This window comes from Rhamphochromis longiceps, linkage group LG8 (assembly GCF_057381845.1).
Source record: "Rhamphochromis longiceps isolate RC_006_pf linkage group LG8, R_longiceps_female_GT1.1, whole genome shotgun sequence".
Classification (NCBI taxonomy): domain Eukaryota; kingdom Metazoa; phylum Chordata; class Actinopteri; order Cichliformes; family Cichlidae; genus Rhamphochromis; species Rhamphochromis longiceps.
Genome location: NC_140564.1, coordinates 27,367,730 through 27,382,235, shown reverse-complemented (window position 1 = coordinate 27,382,235; position 14,506 = coordinate 27,367,730). Strand labels below are relative to the sequence as shown.

The 14,506-nt window shown below is 41.0% G+C and overlaps 1 protein-coding gene across 2 annotated transcripts in view; it reads right to left on the bottom strand.

Moving 5' to 3' along the window:
* LOC146663908 (glutamate receptor ionotropic, NMDA 2C-like) overlaps positions 1-5,638 on the bottom strand; it is a 63,101-nt gene extending 57,463 nt beyond the window's left edge. Inside the window, exon 1 of one of the 2 annotated variants that reach the window (XM_085416857.1) lies at positions 4,320-5,638. The gene's annotated coding sequence lies outside the window, so the exon portion shown is untranslated. Of the gene's footprint in view, positions 1-3,408; positions 3,815-4,319 lie in introns of those variants that run through there. The other variant, XM_085416858.1, reaches the window with a different exon arrangement.
* Between the last annotated feature and the right edge of the window lie 8,868 nt (positions 5,639-14,506).

The window sequence follows — 14,506 nt, the reverse complement described above, 5'->3', positions numbered from 1 at the left end:
GTAACGTAATAAGACAACCAGTACCCTTTAAGATACGTACAAGAGATTTTTATAAGTGGGATGTAAAGCGTCCCGCTTACAAAAGTTTTGAGAAAAAAAAATGGCATAATTACAACCATATTAGAAGTCTACAATTCAAGTAATATTGGGCAATATCTACATTACATCAAGAGTTAGTGGAAAAGAAAAGGAATGCAGCACTTCATGTTGAATAGAAATGGGAAAAAGAAATGGGCATGAATATTTCTGAATAGTTGCACATATGGCAAAAACAACAATCTACTACATCATCAGGTAGTTGGAGAAAACAGTGTTGGGAAAACACATCAGTAACACAACCATGCTGGAGCGGTAAATGTAAATTTTTTGGTTATTATCAACATTCTGGGTTACGATATCCTATGGTCACATATGGTGTTGTGGTTAGGTAAGATAGCAAAATACTGTGCCAAGAGAAGACACATATTTGTTTAAAATGTTATCAGCCTGTAAATGGCTGAAAGTAGCGAGTGAAATATATGTTATGGAGTAATTGACTCATAAGGTACCACTTCATGAGGAACTGTGTTGAGAGAAACGGAAGAAATGGACCATGTTCACATGATAATGACAAGGTGAAGGCTGAAATACTGATGTCACAGAAACAGACTGCAGAGACAAAGTAAATCAGACTGTTCGTGGGGTGATGTGGTGATTTTCATTGGTTTGTTTTGTTACTCTCCGTTCTTTTGTGTATATCTGAAAGAGAAATGAAGTGTTAACAAAAACATGGCTGCCAAGTGGAAAGACTTGAGGGACTCAGTCATGTGCAGATTATTGAGAATCCACTCAATGAAGCACTTCCATTACCATTTCCTAAAGTAACAGCTATGTATATGACCAATAACTGTCCACTGGGCACAGCCACTCTGTCAACATCCTTTCCCTTATCCCTTTATTCCTCCGTCTGAATGACTTAAAGAAGCTAAGTTGATATGTGAGCTCTCTCATCCTCATGTTCGCATACAGTTACTACAGCCAATCAGCCTTCCACATACAAACCAAGCTCACAATATGAATAAATTAGTGTGTCATGCTTAACCTCTGAGCTTATTATAAAACACATCACATGTCTGCCACTTAAAATTATCATAATAAGGATTTTAACAGCTAGCTTCACAGCCTCATTTCTCAGTAGGTTCCCGATTTCGCACATAAAGATTTGACAGCTTTAAAAGGAAATCGTTGCAAGCCAGATGTATCGGCAGACGTGACTGACGCTGACATGGTAAGAGCGCGTCTAAATCTGCTTAGCCCTCAGCTGCTCAAATGTATAGCAATCAAAACCTCAGAGACACCCAATTTGCATGCCACACCTTCTTAAAAGAGACACTGTCACTCTCACAAAACCATACATGAAATTGTATATATTAATATGTACATAAAAAGATTTGTCAAAAATCACAAGAAATATTACATTAGTGTGGAACTTTTAGGGTCCTCTTGTGGCCTAAACCCCCAAAAAGGAACCACAGCGGTAACTGTTCGCAACACAAACTTTGTAATGTAGTGTTTTACTCAACCTTTTTCAGAAGAATTATAGTATTTCAGAAATACTTAATTTTATTATTACTTCTGTTTGTACTTGTTTAAAATGTCTCTTGCCACACTGTGGTCCTCAGATTGGTCAAAGACCCCTGAGTACCACTGCTTGAGTAAAAATCATGATAATACATTATTAACATACATTTTATTTACTTTCCAGGAGCTTGTGATCCATTAAATTTGTCTGTAGAACTCTTCCAAATTCAGAGATGCCATGCTGAGAACAGGTGTATATATAGCTCAAAAACCATATGCCAGCATTGTATTTATAGACCCAGTGAATCAATATTAATAGAGCAGGAAAAAAAAACATTTTATTGTCCGATTAAACATCTTGTGGCCGTCAGATTAAATTTGTGAGCTTTCGGAGGGCCTCAAACCCCTGTTTGGGGAACCACTAGCCTGTGGATTAAGTAGTTTTAAACAAACTGTGCTAGATTGTGCTGCTCCACGATAAACTGAATGCAAACTGGAGCAGAAAGCCTCTGTCACTAATGTAGAAGAATGAGTCTCTACCTACGGCTTATGACACAAATCAATGAGCATTACCAAATAAGTGACACAGCAGCAAAACTCTGGAAGTGAAACATTCATAATCCATAAGTAAATGAGTCATTTTGAGGAAGCTTGCATACAGGTGGGGAGGAATTGCACACACACGCACACACACACACAAGTACACACATACAAATACCAGAGGTGGGACCAAGTCATTGTTTTGCAAGTCTCAAGTAAGTCTCAAGTCTTTATCCTCAAGTCTCAAGTCAAGTCTCAAGTAATGTCAGGCAAGTCAGAGTCGAGTCTCAAGTCACTGGTGTAAAAGTCCGAGTCAAGTCACAAGTCTGAAACTTTGAATTTCAAGTCCTTTCGAGTCTTTAAAAAAAAAAAACACGAAAAAATAATGTTGCAGTTATATGCTAAATGTAAATATTAGACCATGTAATTTTAAAATCTGTGTTTTTCTCAACACATGACAAAATAGTGAACTTAGAAAATATACACAAATTGTGAAATTGCACCTCTTTAAAATGCAGCTCAATTAAACCTAGCTCCAAGAATAATTTTCACCGACAGTTCTGAGATAAGCTGCATGTTATTCTTGGATGCGGTTGTAGGACCGGCTTTAAAATCGCATGACAAAAATATCATACACATTAAAAAAAACTGTATCACCAACGTAGCCTGGACAACATTTGCTAGTTAGATGAAGTCAGCTATCTCATCTTAGCATATTTATATGCATATTTATAATCATACGGTTCTTGGAGTGAGCGCATACACTCATGAAGTTTAGTAACTTCAGGTCACTGCAACAAGCCCAGGTACAGTTTACCGACGGATGGGTGCAGGACCTTGAAATGCACCGTGTAGAAAGTAAAGACCATCGTACGTATCATAAGTTTACCAGTCTCACAAATCGTCGTCATAAATACACATTCGTTAACAGTTTATTAATAGGACCTTTGAGCTCAACGGTAATTAATTAGTAGTGGAAATAATTTCTGGTAGCATCACAGAAATGTAGCAGTGACAACAATACTGTATGCTGTAATCGTACTGGACAATTAGTGATACAAAAAACCTGTTTTATCCTGTGAATAAAAGTATATGTTTTTGTCAATGTACCATAATAACAGAAGCGAAACGCAATATTGTGTCAGGACAATTCACTATTTATGCACAATAAATAAAGGAGCATAGCGCGACAATTTCTGTTCAGCGCCAGACTTGCTTGTAACCTATATCACCAATTATGTTAAGAAAAATGACGTATTAACTACTAAAAAACACTGACCTTCGTGTAAATGCTTGGAGCAGACTAACCTGTGAGCTGGAGTGTTCTGGGACGTTATATTTGGTCTTTGAATGGCTGCAATCCAGGCCATCCGTCGAGTCTTTGTTACTTCGGAAACATGGCTTGAACAATTTCTCTTCAACGACATAATCCGATAACAACCGATCTCTTTACCCGTCGGCTTCCCGTGGCTGTCATGCGACCGGCTATTGCAGTTAATAATACAACAGCTTCTTGACATTTTTGTGTTTCTTTTTATCGCTGTATAACTGATTTTAATTGAAAGCCTGCGTGCGCTAGTACCGCTTGCCACGAGTTCCCAGAATCCTTTGCGGTTCTACCCGTGAATGACGTCACATTTTCAATCTCTATATAATATGCATGTTAAATTTTATATTTGGGGTAAAATATCAAGTCTTTTCAAGTAAACCGGTCCAAGTCCAATTCAAGTCCCAAGTCATTGGTGTAAAAGTCCAAGTCAAGTCACAAGTCTTAGAACATTTTTTCAAGTCAAGTCTAAAGTCATAAAATTAATGACTCGAGTCTGACTCGAGTCCAAGTCATGTGACTCGAGTCCACACCTCTGACAAATACACAGAAACACATGCACACGCACATGCACATCTACAAAGCTGCTAACCGCCAAACCCCAGAGTGAAAAATGCTAATATGTCCTCTTACAGTATTTCTTCTTATAGTAACAACTGGCTGCTCTGTTTCTGTCAGCAGCAAACAGGAGCTTTCTCTCAAGGAAACTCTTCACTTATCATAGTATTCCTGCATCCATGCAGTGTGTCTACACTCTCACTTGCTGAAAGCTTTTCTCCAATCTTGTATCTATCTGTTGCCCCACATACATCCCTGCCACTTCTATTTTTCTGTCAGAGGATCAGATTAAGAGACATGAGTGTCAGCGAGTATGTGTGACTTGCAGACTTACCTGTGCTTTCTGCTCTGGGTGAACTCCTGCTGCTCCATCTTTTCCCAGATGTTTTCCTCCAAGTGTCTTTTTCTGTTGCTTTCCTTTTCACCTGCTTTGCACCTGCCTCTCTCTCCTCGCAGCACCTGTAGGAGTATGCATTTAGACCAAGTCCCCGCGTGAGTGCAAGCCCGAGCAGGTTATCAGTGCTTCTGTGTCTGTGAGTGTATTTGGCAGCTTTGGATGTCTGCACACTCCCCTCGAGGACTTCACAACGTGACAGTAAGTGTATGTGATATCCCCAATTTTCCAAAAATCTCTCTTTGAAACTGTTCGACTTCTCCTCTCACTTCTCTCCTTCTCCTGTTCTGCATGTGTCACAGTCAACGCATTCGCGAGTGGTCATGAAGGTGAAGACAGGACATCAAAGTGGGACAGGAAAGGAAAGTGAAGGAGAAGGAGGGTGAAAGAAGACGAGAGGTGTGGGAGCCCCTGGATGAGCAGCAAGCCTGTGTGTGTGTGTGTGTTTGTGTGAGTGTGTGCATATGTGCATAAACCCACTGTGTTTAGCTCTCTGTCTATATCCCTCAGGCTTCCCGCTGTTCAGATGAGAAGAAAAGCAAAAGAGGAGGGGGGAGAGTGATAAAATGCCTCTTCAGTGAAAGGGGCACAGACGCCGGTAACACTTCAGCAGAAGAGACGGTGACGCTTCCCCGCCGTCTTTTCCTTCCTCCCCCCCTCCGCCTCCTCGTTCTGTTTTTCCCTCTCCCTGCTCAGGAGTGAGAAACATGACAGATCCACGGGAAGTTAGTAAATCTCACAGACTTATAAGGTAGGGTCCTGTGCACGCATCTGCATCTTTGAAGCAAAAGTTTTTCCCTCCTCCGGTCCAGTTATCAATTCCCTCAGAGATGGTACTCCACAGTAAGGGATCCCCCTCCCCAGTGATGATGACTCTCCTCAGGTCCTGTGTGATCAGAAAAGGTGAGGAAAGAAGGATAAGATTTGTGTTGGCTTGCCTCCCCCCCTCGCCCCCTTTGCCATATGGATGAGAGGTGATCCAGATGTTGGCTGATGGGAGCGTCTGGAACACGGAGAGAACAGCGGGGCAGATGGCAGGTCTGTGGGGTCGGGCCGGCTGTGCACTAGCAGGTCCTCATCCTGTTGCACTGATTTTTTTTTCCCACCAGAGTTTCTCTCTCTCTCTTTCTCTCTCTCAGCGTTGTGCTGCCGCTCATCTGCCTTTGCTGCCACACCAGTAATCCTGCTTTCCATTTCCTCTATAACTCCATCTTTTCTGTATCTCTCTCTCTATCTCTTCTCACTCCATCACAGGAGGGGCTGCCTGTGAGTCCTGATAATAATGGTGTGAGGATTTAGCCTGCCTCCCTTCCTCTCCTCCCTCTCGCTCACTTCAGACCAACCCCTCCTCCTCTCCCAGCCCACTTTTGCTCCCGTTTTCTCGGTATTATTCACCTTCATCCTGTCACATATCCTGTCGTCTTTTCCCTAATCACCTCAGTGTATAGCTCAGTCACTTCACTCCCTCCTTTGCCTTCCCCCCCCTGTTTTCCCTTCCACCATCAACAGGTCCAAAATGAATCCCATCACAGTTTTGTTTTCCTGGTCAGGAGCCCAGAGCCTGTGCCTGTTGTTTATCAGTGGGAATACAGTTTTAAAATGTCAATAAGCCAACAGACCACCATACAAGCCCGCAGCTTTTAAACAAGCATATAAAGTGTTGAAGCAAATACTCCAGTAAAGGGACTGTACACCTATTTTAGATTTGTTCAGTTTAATTACCAGCCGTACTGCTCAGGTGGTGAAAATAATTGAAAGAGGGTTTTTTTTTAACTGTCTGGAGTCCTGCAAATTTAAATGAATGCAAATATTCCAAGTAGCAGAGAAAGCAAATCTTTGCTTTGTAATATAGTCTGTGTCTGTGTATAATCAACTCATGAACCAGCTGTACAGGCATTAGCTCGAAACATATGGACACACTGTAGGTGGCTGAAGTGTTTTTGATATCAGAACCCACCAGGGAATCCAGCTTTGTCTTCCAGTATCTCGCTTTTTGTGTTCCTATCTCATTATGTTCATGAAGTAAATTCACGGAGCTGCAGAGTAAGGATTTGTTTTCTAGTTTTCTTAGCTTTCAAACCCGCCTTAATGAACGATGCTATCGGTTTGGGGCTTTTCCTTTCATAACTATCCCAAATGTGTGGAGCAGCTCCTCGTTATCAATGTTAACTGAATAAAAGAAGTGGCCAAGAAAAACATTTGGATATCATTTTTCTACTTGTTCCCAGATAAATGTTTTTATATAACTTTAAATATATATCTATGAATTCAACTACATAAATATGTTTGCTTAGTATTGCAAACGCATTGCATATACAGACACGCTGCTGTTGGAAAATGTGCAAACCATTAAAAGGCTCCAAAATCTGACAAGTGCACACCTGAGTAAAAATTGTTTTGCTACTATTGCTCAGTTTGAGTTGGCTGTCAAAGCTGCCTTTCTGTCAGATTTTCCCTCAGTTTACTTTCCTGTCCCACTTTTATGTTCTGTCTTCACCTTTATAACCACTGTCAGGTGAAATTACAGGCAAGGTGTCATTCGGCGTCCGTGCAGTGACGGACCTGCTGCAGCAATGTTGAACATTTAGAGATGGATGGAAGATTGCTGATTTTTGTTTTTCATTGTCACATGTTTTTTTATTTTCACTCTGACTTGCTTGTTAGGTTTAGAAAGGTTGGATTTTGGATTAAAATATGTCCCCTGCACCTGTAGTTTACCCAGTGGGCTTAAATGTTGTGTTAGGAAGTTCTTTATTATCACATATATGTGATGTGTTGAGAGTGCATCATGCACAGATGCCAAAGGACACCTTCTGTTAGTAATTTAGAGATGCCAAAAAAAGGCTATATTTGATACCTTGGGAATAATAACGCACGGGCTGGATATCGCTTCAACTAATTACTGGCATGTATTTTTAGTTTCTCCCCAAAACTCTTAGCATTCACTTGTGTCTGTAATACTCTCAGTAGTTTATGCATTTGTTGCTCTGTTTTTTACCACCACATCTTGAAACTTCAATTAATAGATGGATGTCTGATCATTTTTGATCCACATCAAACACAAAAGCCAGTAAAAATAAAAGAGGCGCACCAAATGGGACAATGGACCTGGAAGTGCTACACCCATACAAATATGGTTTTCAGGATTATTTGCTGTGTGTCTCATTCACAGACTAAAGAGCATGCTACAAAGGCAATCATCTGCCTGCAATTAGACTGAAAAGCAGGAGAGAAAAGAGAAAAAAAATCAATCCATCATAATTCTCAGACCTTTCGTTCTGCTAGAGGAAAACATTTTAAGTTATGTTGAATGGAATCATGTTGACACGCATAAGTGTGTATCGCTGTGCCAAGAGGAGAAAGTAGTGAATAATGCTGAGGGCCGGAGAGATAGAGGGAAAACAGTCTGATTGCCTCTTACGTCTCTTCCCTTCTTCATGGCTTACTTTTGACATTACTTCAGCAGAGGAAGGAGAAACAATTTCACTGTGCCCCCCTCCCTTCTCTCACTCACGCTGTGGGACAGGCGTTTCATAGTTTTACAGAGTGCCGTCTTCTGCAGGTTACCATCACTTCTAATAAAAGCCGTTTTCTTCTTTTTCCTCACTCGGCAGCTTGGTCAGGTGACAAGCCTTTCGACTCTGCTCTATAAATACAGACAAGTGTTAAAATAGAGTGCTTCAGATGTAAGACGGGTGACAGAGGTGTTTATATCTGTGCGGGATGTGTGTAGAGGATACAGCAATACCTCTGGTAAATGGAAAGAGACAATAGCTGACAGATGTTTTAAAGGATAGTCTGTCTGTGAGCAGCTGGACAGTGTGTAAACCAGCCAGTTGGGAACATATGTTCTCTGGACAGCAGCTTGATCAGGCCCTCAGATTAACTCAGATTGATTCAGTGAGTAACAAAATTGTGTTTACTGAAAGAGAAAAGCTTGCTGGCTGACAAGCAAATAATTAATTCTACTATTTTGTGTGTTGCCACGGAGGATTTATGTTATATGCAGTTTGTTCTAATACAGTACTCATTCTCAGGGATTGTCAACAGACCGATTATATAGACTCTTTAGTAACAGATTAATTCATTGCGGTACTTTTAACTGCTCTGTTATTTCCCAAGCGTTCGTCACAGTGGATGGATTCACATTTTTGATTTGGCACATTTTTTTATGCTGGATGCCCTTCCTGATGCAAACCTCCCACTTATCCGGGATTGGGAATGGCATGAATACACTAGTTTGCTCATCAAATGAACATAGATCATTTAAAGCTCTATATCTGTCAGAAGATTGTGTTTTGTGTACTCGGAAAGGGCCTTTAACCAAGTCCCCTTGGGGTGTCCTGTGGGGCGTTCTGTGGGAGAATGGGGGTACTTGGCCCATTGTTTGAAGCTGTTCTCTCCCTGTATGGTGACAGCTTAGTTCGCATCACCAGCAGTAACTCAAACTTGGTCCCGGTAGGAGTTGGACTCTGCCGGGGATGCCCTTTGTCACAGATTCTCCTCATAATTTTTATGGACACAGTTTCTACATGTAGCCAAGAGACAGAGGGTCTCCGCTATGGTGGCGTGAGGATCACCTCTGCTTTTTGGCTTTACCAGAAGGCGACTTCCCCCTATCACTCCTGTGGTTTCCAGTCGAGTATGAAGTGATAGCAATCAAAATTAGCCTCTCCAAGTCTCTCAGCCAGAAAAAGGTGGAGTGCCCACTTTGGAGTGGGGATGAGCTTTTACCCCAAGTGGAGGAGTTTAGGTATCTTGTGGTCATGAGTGAGCGGAGTTGAAATTGGAGACTGACAGATGGATTGGTGTGGTATCAACAGTGATGAGGATGTTGAGTGAAGCGTCAACCTCTGAGCAGTGGGTACTGACAGAAGGAGAAAAAAATGTGGCTATAAGTGGTGAAAATAAGCTGCCATCTTTAGGTACTGTTATTATTTTTATTATTATTGATCTCATGAGCCAAATAAAGACGGTTTACATATTTTTTCATCATAATTAATAAAACTATTTCAATCTGATTTAAACCTTGCAAGAACTTTATTGTCAGGTAGGTTGTTTTTTTGTTGTTTTTACAACAGTGGTTTGTCACAAATTTACCAATGGGATTGATATAGGGTGACATGGTGATGCAGTTAACACCGTGACGTCAGACTGTTGTTTTCAAATCCAGGCTGGGGCCTTTCTTTGTCAAATCTGCACATTCTCGCCTTATCTGAATAGGTTCTCTGTGGTTTTTACCCCCATACTGCAAAAACATGGTTGTTAGGTTAGTTGGTGATTCCAAATTGGCCATAGGTGTGAATGTGCATCAGACTGGCAACCTGCCCAGGATGTACCCCATCTCTTTCCCTATGATAACTAGAAGAGTCCCCCCTGCAAGCCTGACTTGGATAAGCAGAAGAAAATAGATGGAGGGGTTGGCATATCAGAAGGCCATATGCAATATAATTTGTTATATAATTTTAAAGGCTCATTGAACAGTTTCACTGTCTGTTGGTTTTCAGCAAGTTCCAGGAGAATCCATACCATTATGAAAATGTCTTTACCCGTAGTTGTCATCATGTTGAAAGAAAACTAGAAAACAATGAAGCACCTTGGACAGCGCTCTGAAAAAAAGACCTGAAAAAAGGCAACAATCCCAAGGTCTCTGCAGATTTGGTGAATCAGCGTCTTCACTGAAAATTCTCTTTTTGTGCTGGAGGCCAAACAGTTTTGGGGGTTAGTTGTGCAACTTGTTTTTCAATGACGCTCTATAAAAAGCAGAACAGATATTTAGTTATAGAGCCAAGCCTGTGAGTCACTTGATGCACTCAACTCAAGCTGTGGAGCTACTCTCATAAATGACACACTCTACTATCTGCAGCACATATCCACTGTACATGTGGACTATCCACCCAGACCATCATGTACACCTTCTCATGATAAGTGGATCCTGAAACACCATCAAAATGCTGAAAGTATTGCACTGGCTTAAGAAACAGCCGAGCAGATAATAGTGAAGCATTCTCTGCCAGTAGAGCTGACCATCTACTAATCAAAAGGTCTGTGTTTTGGACGCCCATGTTTTAAAGGTAGAACGGTAGAAGCCTGGCAATCCCAGTGTTAAGTGGTGAATGGACTGGAAATTATATAATTCCTTTTTATTCTAACTGAGCACCCAATGTACTTTTAACCAGAATTCATGTTCACCAAGCCGCGCAGTTCTTTATACGATGCCTTTGAGTGCTTTATAACTATGATGCACACACTCGCATAGAAGAATCAGGGATAACCTGGGGTTCACTGTCTTGCCGAAGGACACTTAACTCTAAAAGCTAATAAGTGTACTTCCAAAAAATGTGTTTCCCTGCGAAAATCATACGCTTTGTTAGGGTTTTTGCTAGAGCCTGAATGATACATCGATTAGCTGATACAGTGGGGCAAAAAAGTATTTAGTCAGCCACCGATTGTGCAAGTTCCCCCACTTAAAATGATGACAGAGGTCAGTAATTTGCACCAGAGGTACACTTCAACTGTGAGAGACAGAATGTGAAAAAAAAATCCATGAATCCACATGGTAGGATTTGTAAAGAATTTATTCGTAAATCTGGGTGGAAAATAAGTATTTGGTCAATAACAAAAATACAACTCAATACTTTGTAACATAACCTTTGTTGGCAATAACAGAGGTCAAACGTTTACTATAGGTCTTTACCAGGTTTGCACACACAGTAGCTGGTATTTTGGCCCATTCCTCCATGCAGATCTTCTCGAGAGCAGTGATGTTTTGGGGCTGTCGCCGAGCAACACAGACTTTCAACTCCCGCCACAGATTTTCTATGGGGTTGAGGTCTGGAGACTGGCTAGGCCACTCCAGGACTTTCAAATGCTTCTTACGGAGCCACTCCTTTGTTGCCCGGGCGGTGTGTTTTGGATCATTGTCATGTTGGAAGACCCAGCCTCGTTTCATCTTCAAAGTTCTCACTGATGGAAGGAGGTTTTGGCTCAAAATCTCACGATACATGGCCCCATTCATTCTGTCCTTAACACGGATCAGTCGTCCTGTCCCCTTGGCAGAAAAACAGCCCCATAGCATGATGTTTCCACCCCCATGCTTCACAGTAGGTATGGTGTTCTTGGGATGCAACTCAGTATTCTTCTTCCTCCAAACACGACGAGTTGAGTTTATACCAAAAAGTTCTACTTTGGTTTCATCTGACCACATGACATTCTCCCAATCCTCTGCTGTATCATCCATGTGCTCTCTGGCAAACTTCAGACGGGCCTGGACATGCACTGGCTTCAGCAGCGGTACACGTCTGGCACTGCGGGATTTGATTCCCTGCCGTTGTAGTGTGTTACTGATGGTGACCTTTGTTACTTTGGTCCCAGCTCTCTGCAGGTCATTCACCAGGTCCCCCCGTGTGGTTCTGGGATCTTTGCTCACCGTTCTCATGATCATTTTGACCCCACGGGATGAGATCTTGCGTGGAGCCCCAGATCGAGGGAGATTATCAGTGGTCTTGTATGTCTTCCATTTTCTGATGATTGCTCCCACAGTTGATTTTTTCACACCAAGCTGCTTGCCTATTGTAGATTCACTCTTCCCAGTCTGGTGCAGGTCTACAATACTTTTCCTGGTGTCCTTCGAAAGCTCTTTGGAGTCTGACTGTTTGAGGCTGTGGACAGGTGTCTTTTATACAGATGATGAGTTCAAACAGGTGCCATTCATACGGGTAACGAGTGGGGGACAGAAAAGCTTCTTACAGAAGATGTTACAGGTCTGTGAGAGCCAGAGATTTTCCTTGTTTGAGGTGACCAAATACTTATTTTCCACCCTGATTTACGAATAAATTCTTTACAAATCCTACCATGTGGATTCATGGATTTTTTTTTCACATTCTGTCTCTCACAGTTGAAGTGTACCTCTGGTGCAAATTACTGACCTCTGTCATCATTTTAAGTGGGGGAACTTGCACAATCGGTGGCTGACTAAATACTTTTTTGCCCCACTGTATTTCCAGCTAATACTGGGCACTCACATGAGAATGAAGCTAAAATCATTATTTATACCGGTATCAATAAAAAAGCAACTTTGTGAATAAAGCATCAATAATGTGTTCTTTAGTTTTTTCTTATATGGAATAAATAAAACACTATAAAACACTAGCATCTGACTAATGCACTAATTGGCTGGTTAAGGATTTAAAACGAGGAAGGACTTTTTTCAGTGGCACCCATTTATATACAATAACTAAATTAATATAAGCGTAGTTAAATCAAAACAGAAACATCTATGTGTAGGAAAACAGATCATTGCCATCAGGAGCTCAAAGTTGTATGCTGTTGTTGTGACGACCCTCATACTTGCAAAGAGGTATTCTACTATTCTACTACAAACAAAACTCCTAAAAAAATCCTTCTAAGAGTAGAACTGAATCTATGACGGCCCCTCCCTGAGCCTGGTTCTGCCGGAGGTTTCTTTCTGTTAAACAGGAGTTTTTCCTTACCACTGTTGCCAAATGCTTACTCATAGTGATGTCCTCTGATTGTTGGGGTTTTCTCAGTATTATCAAAGGGTCTTTACTTGACAATATAAAGCACCTTCAGCCAACTGTTGTTGTGATTTGGTGCTATTTAAATGTAACTGAACTGGATTGAATATATAATAATAAGACGACACTGCCAGCACTGCCGGCAGCACATGTAGCAGAGTATAGATCTGCAAATGGGATGTGGCATCAAGCAGTTTCTTTTTTACCTCTGATGTCATTTGGGGTCTAATGTAACTACCGAGCTAATTTCCTGCATCTTTATAAGGCAGATATAAGCATTCAAAAGGCACAATTTAGGTGGCCAAGTCTTTGTCAGGTTAATTTAAGCACCGGTCCTTTTGAGTATTTGAACAAATGACTAATGCGACATAACATTTGCTGTATTCTGCCGATACCGCTCATTGCTCTCCCCACTTCTCTGTCTGCTTAACATTAATCAGCTCCACCTCCATAAGCATCCTCGTCCATTCTTGGGAGAAAGACATCTGTTATCATCACTCAATCTCTTTCTTACTGTATGTAGGATTGCATCCATGCTTCAGGGTGTGATTAGGTCAACGCCAAGACACCCACTACTAACTGTTCTGCTGTGTGCTATTCTCATATCAATAATCTTTTCAGGCTTAACATTGTATTAAAGACAGAAATACCTTTACAAATTGAGTACAACCTCAAGCGTAGGAGCTTATGCTCTAAAAACTTGAAAAAGCTCAGCGAAGTGTTTTATAATAATAACAAGCCTACAGTAATACAACACCACAGACATGTGCGTAAATAAAAAAACAAACCTAAATATACTTTAAAATGACTTAAAATGGAGGAAAAATTAAGAACTACAATAATACTCCACCAGCTAAACTTGAGCCACTCTCGACTCTAAGCCTCGAAACCAGATAATATTATCCATATAAATTTAAATGGTAAATGGCCTGTATTTGAATAGCGCTTTACTTAGTCCCTAGGGACCCCAAAGCGCTTTACACTACATTCAGTCATCCACCCAAATTTAGATAAATACTTCACAAGGATGAAACGGCTTGCGCAAAATAAATGGCAGGAGTTAGAATAACTGTTTAAAGACTGAAACACAAGTAACCTTCAGAGATGTTTTAGCTAAAAGTGGACTAAGCAAAAATACCAATATGATTAAAAAACACCGCTCCGAGAGAATGAAAATAGAGCCTTTGCCATTGAGACTGCTGCGTATACTTTGTACTGATAATGTTGTTAGAAGTGATCTAAATCTTTAATTTAATTTGCTTTGCTGGAGGAAGTAATATCCGGGTCACAGTGTCAGTTGCCAGCATCTCTGTGTTCCACTGAGACACAAAGCTGTGTCGTCTGCATAGCAATTAGATGCAATTTTACGTTTACAAATGATCATGCTTACAAATTATGCGCCCTGAAGGAAAAATGCAAAATTAAAAGAAAGCAACCCAAAAAGAGCCCTGTAGAACAAAGACATAACAGGACGAGCAGAGCAAGAGAAGAACTCACATGTCAAAATGCTTTTAACAGAAACGTCTCCACTAGAAGTTAAAGTCTGTGTGGTCAGCCAGTTGTTTTGTAGATTGTAAGCAGCAGTGGCAT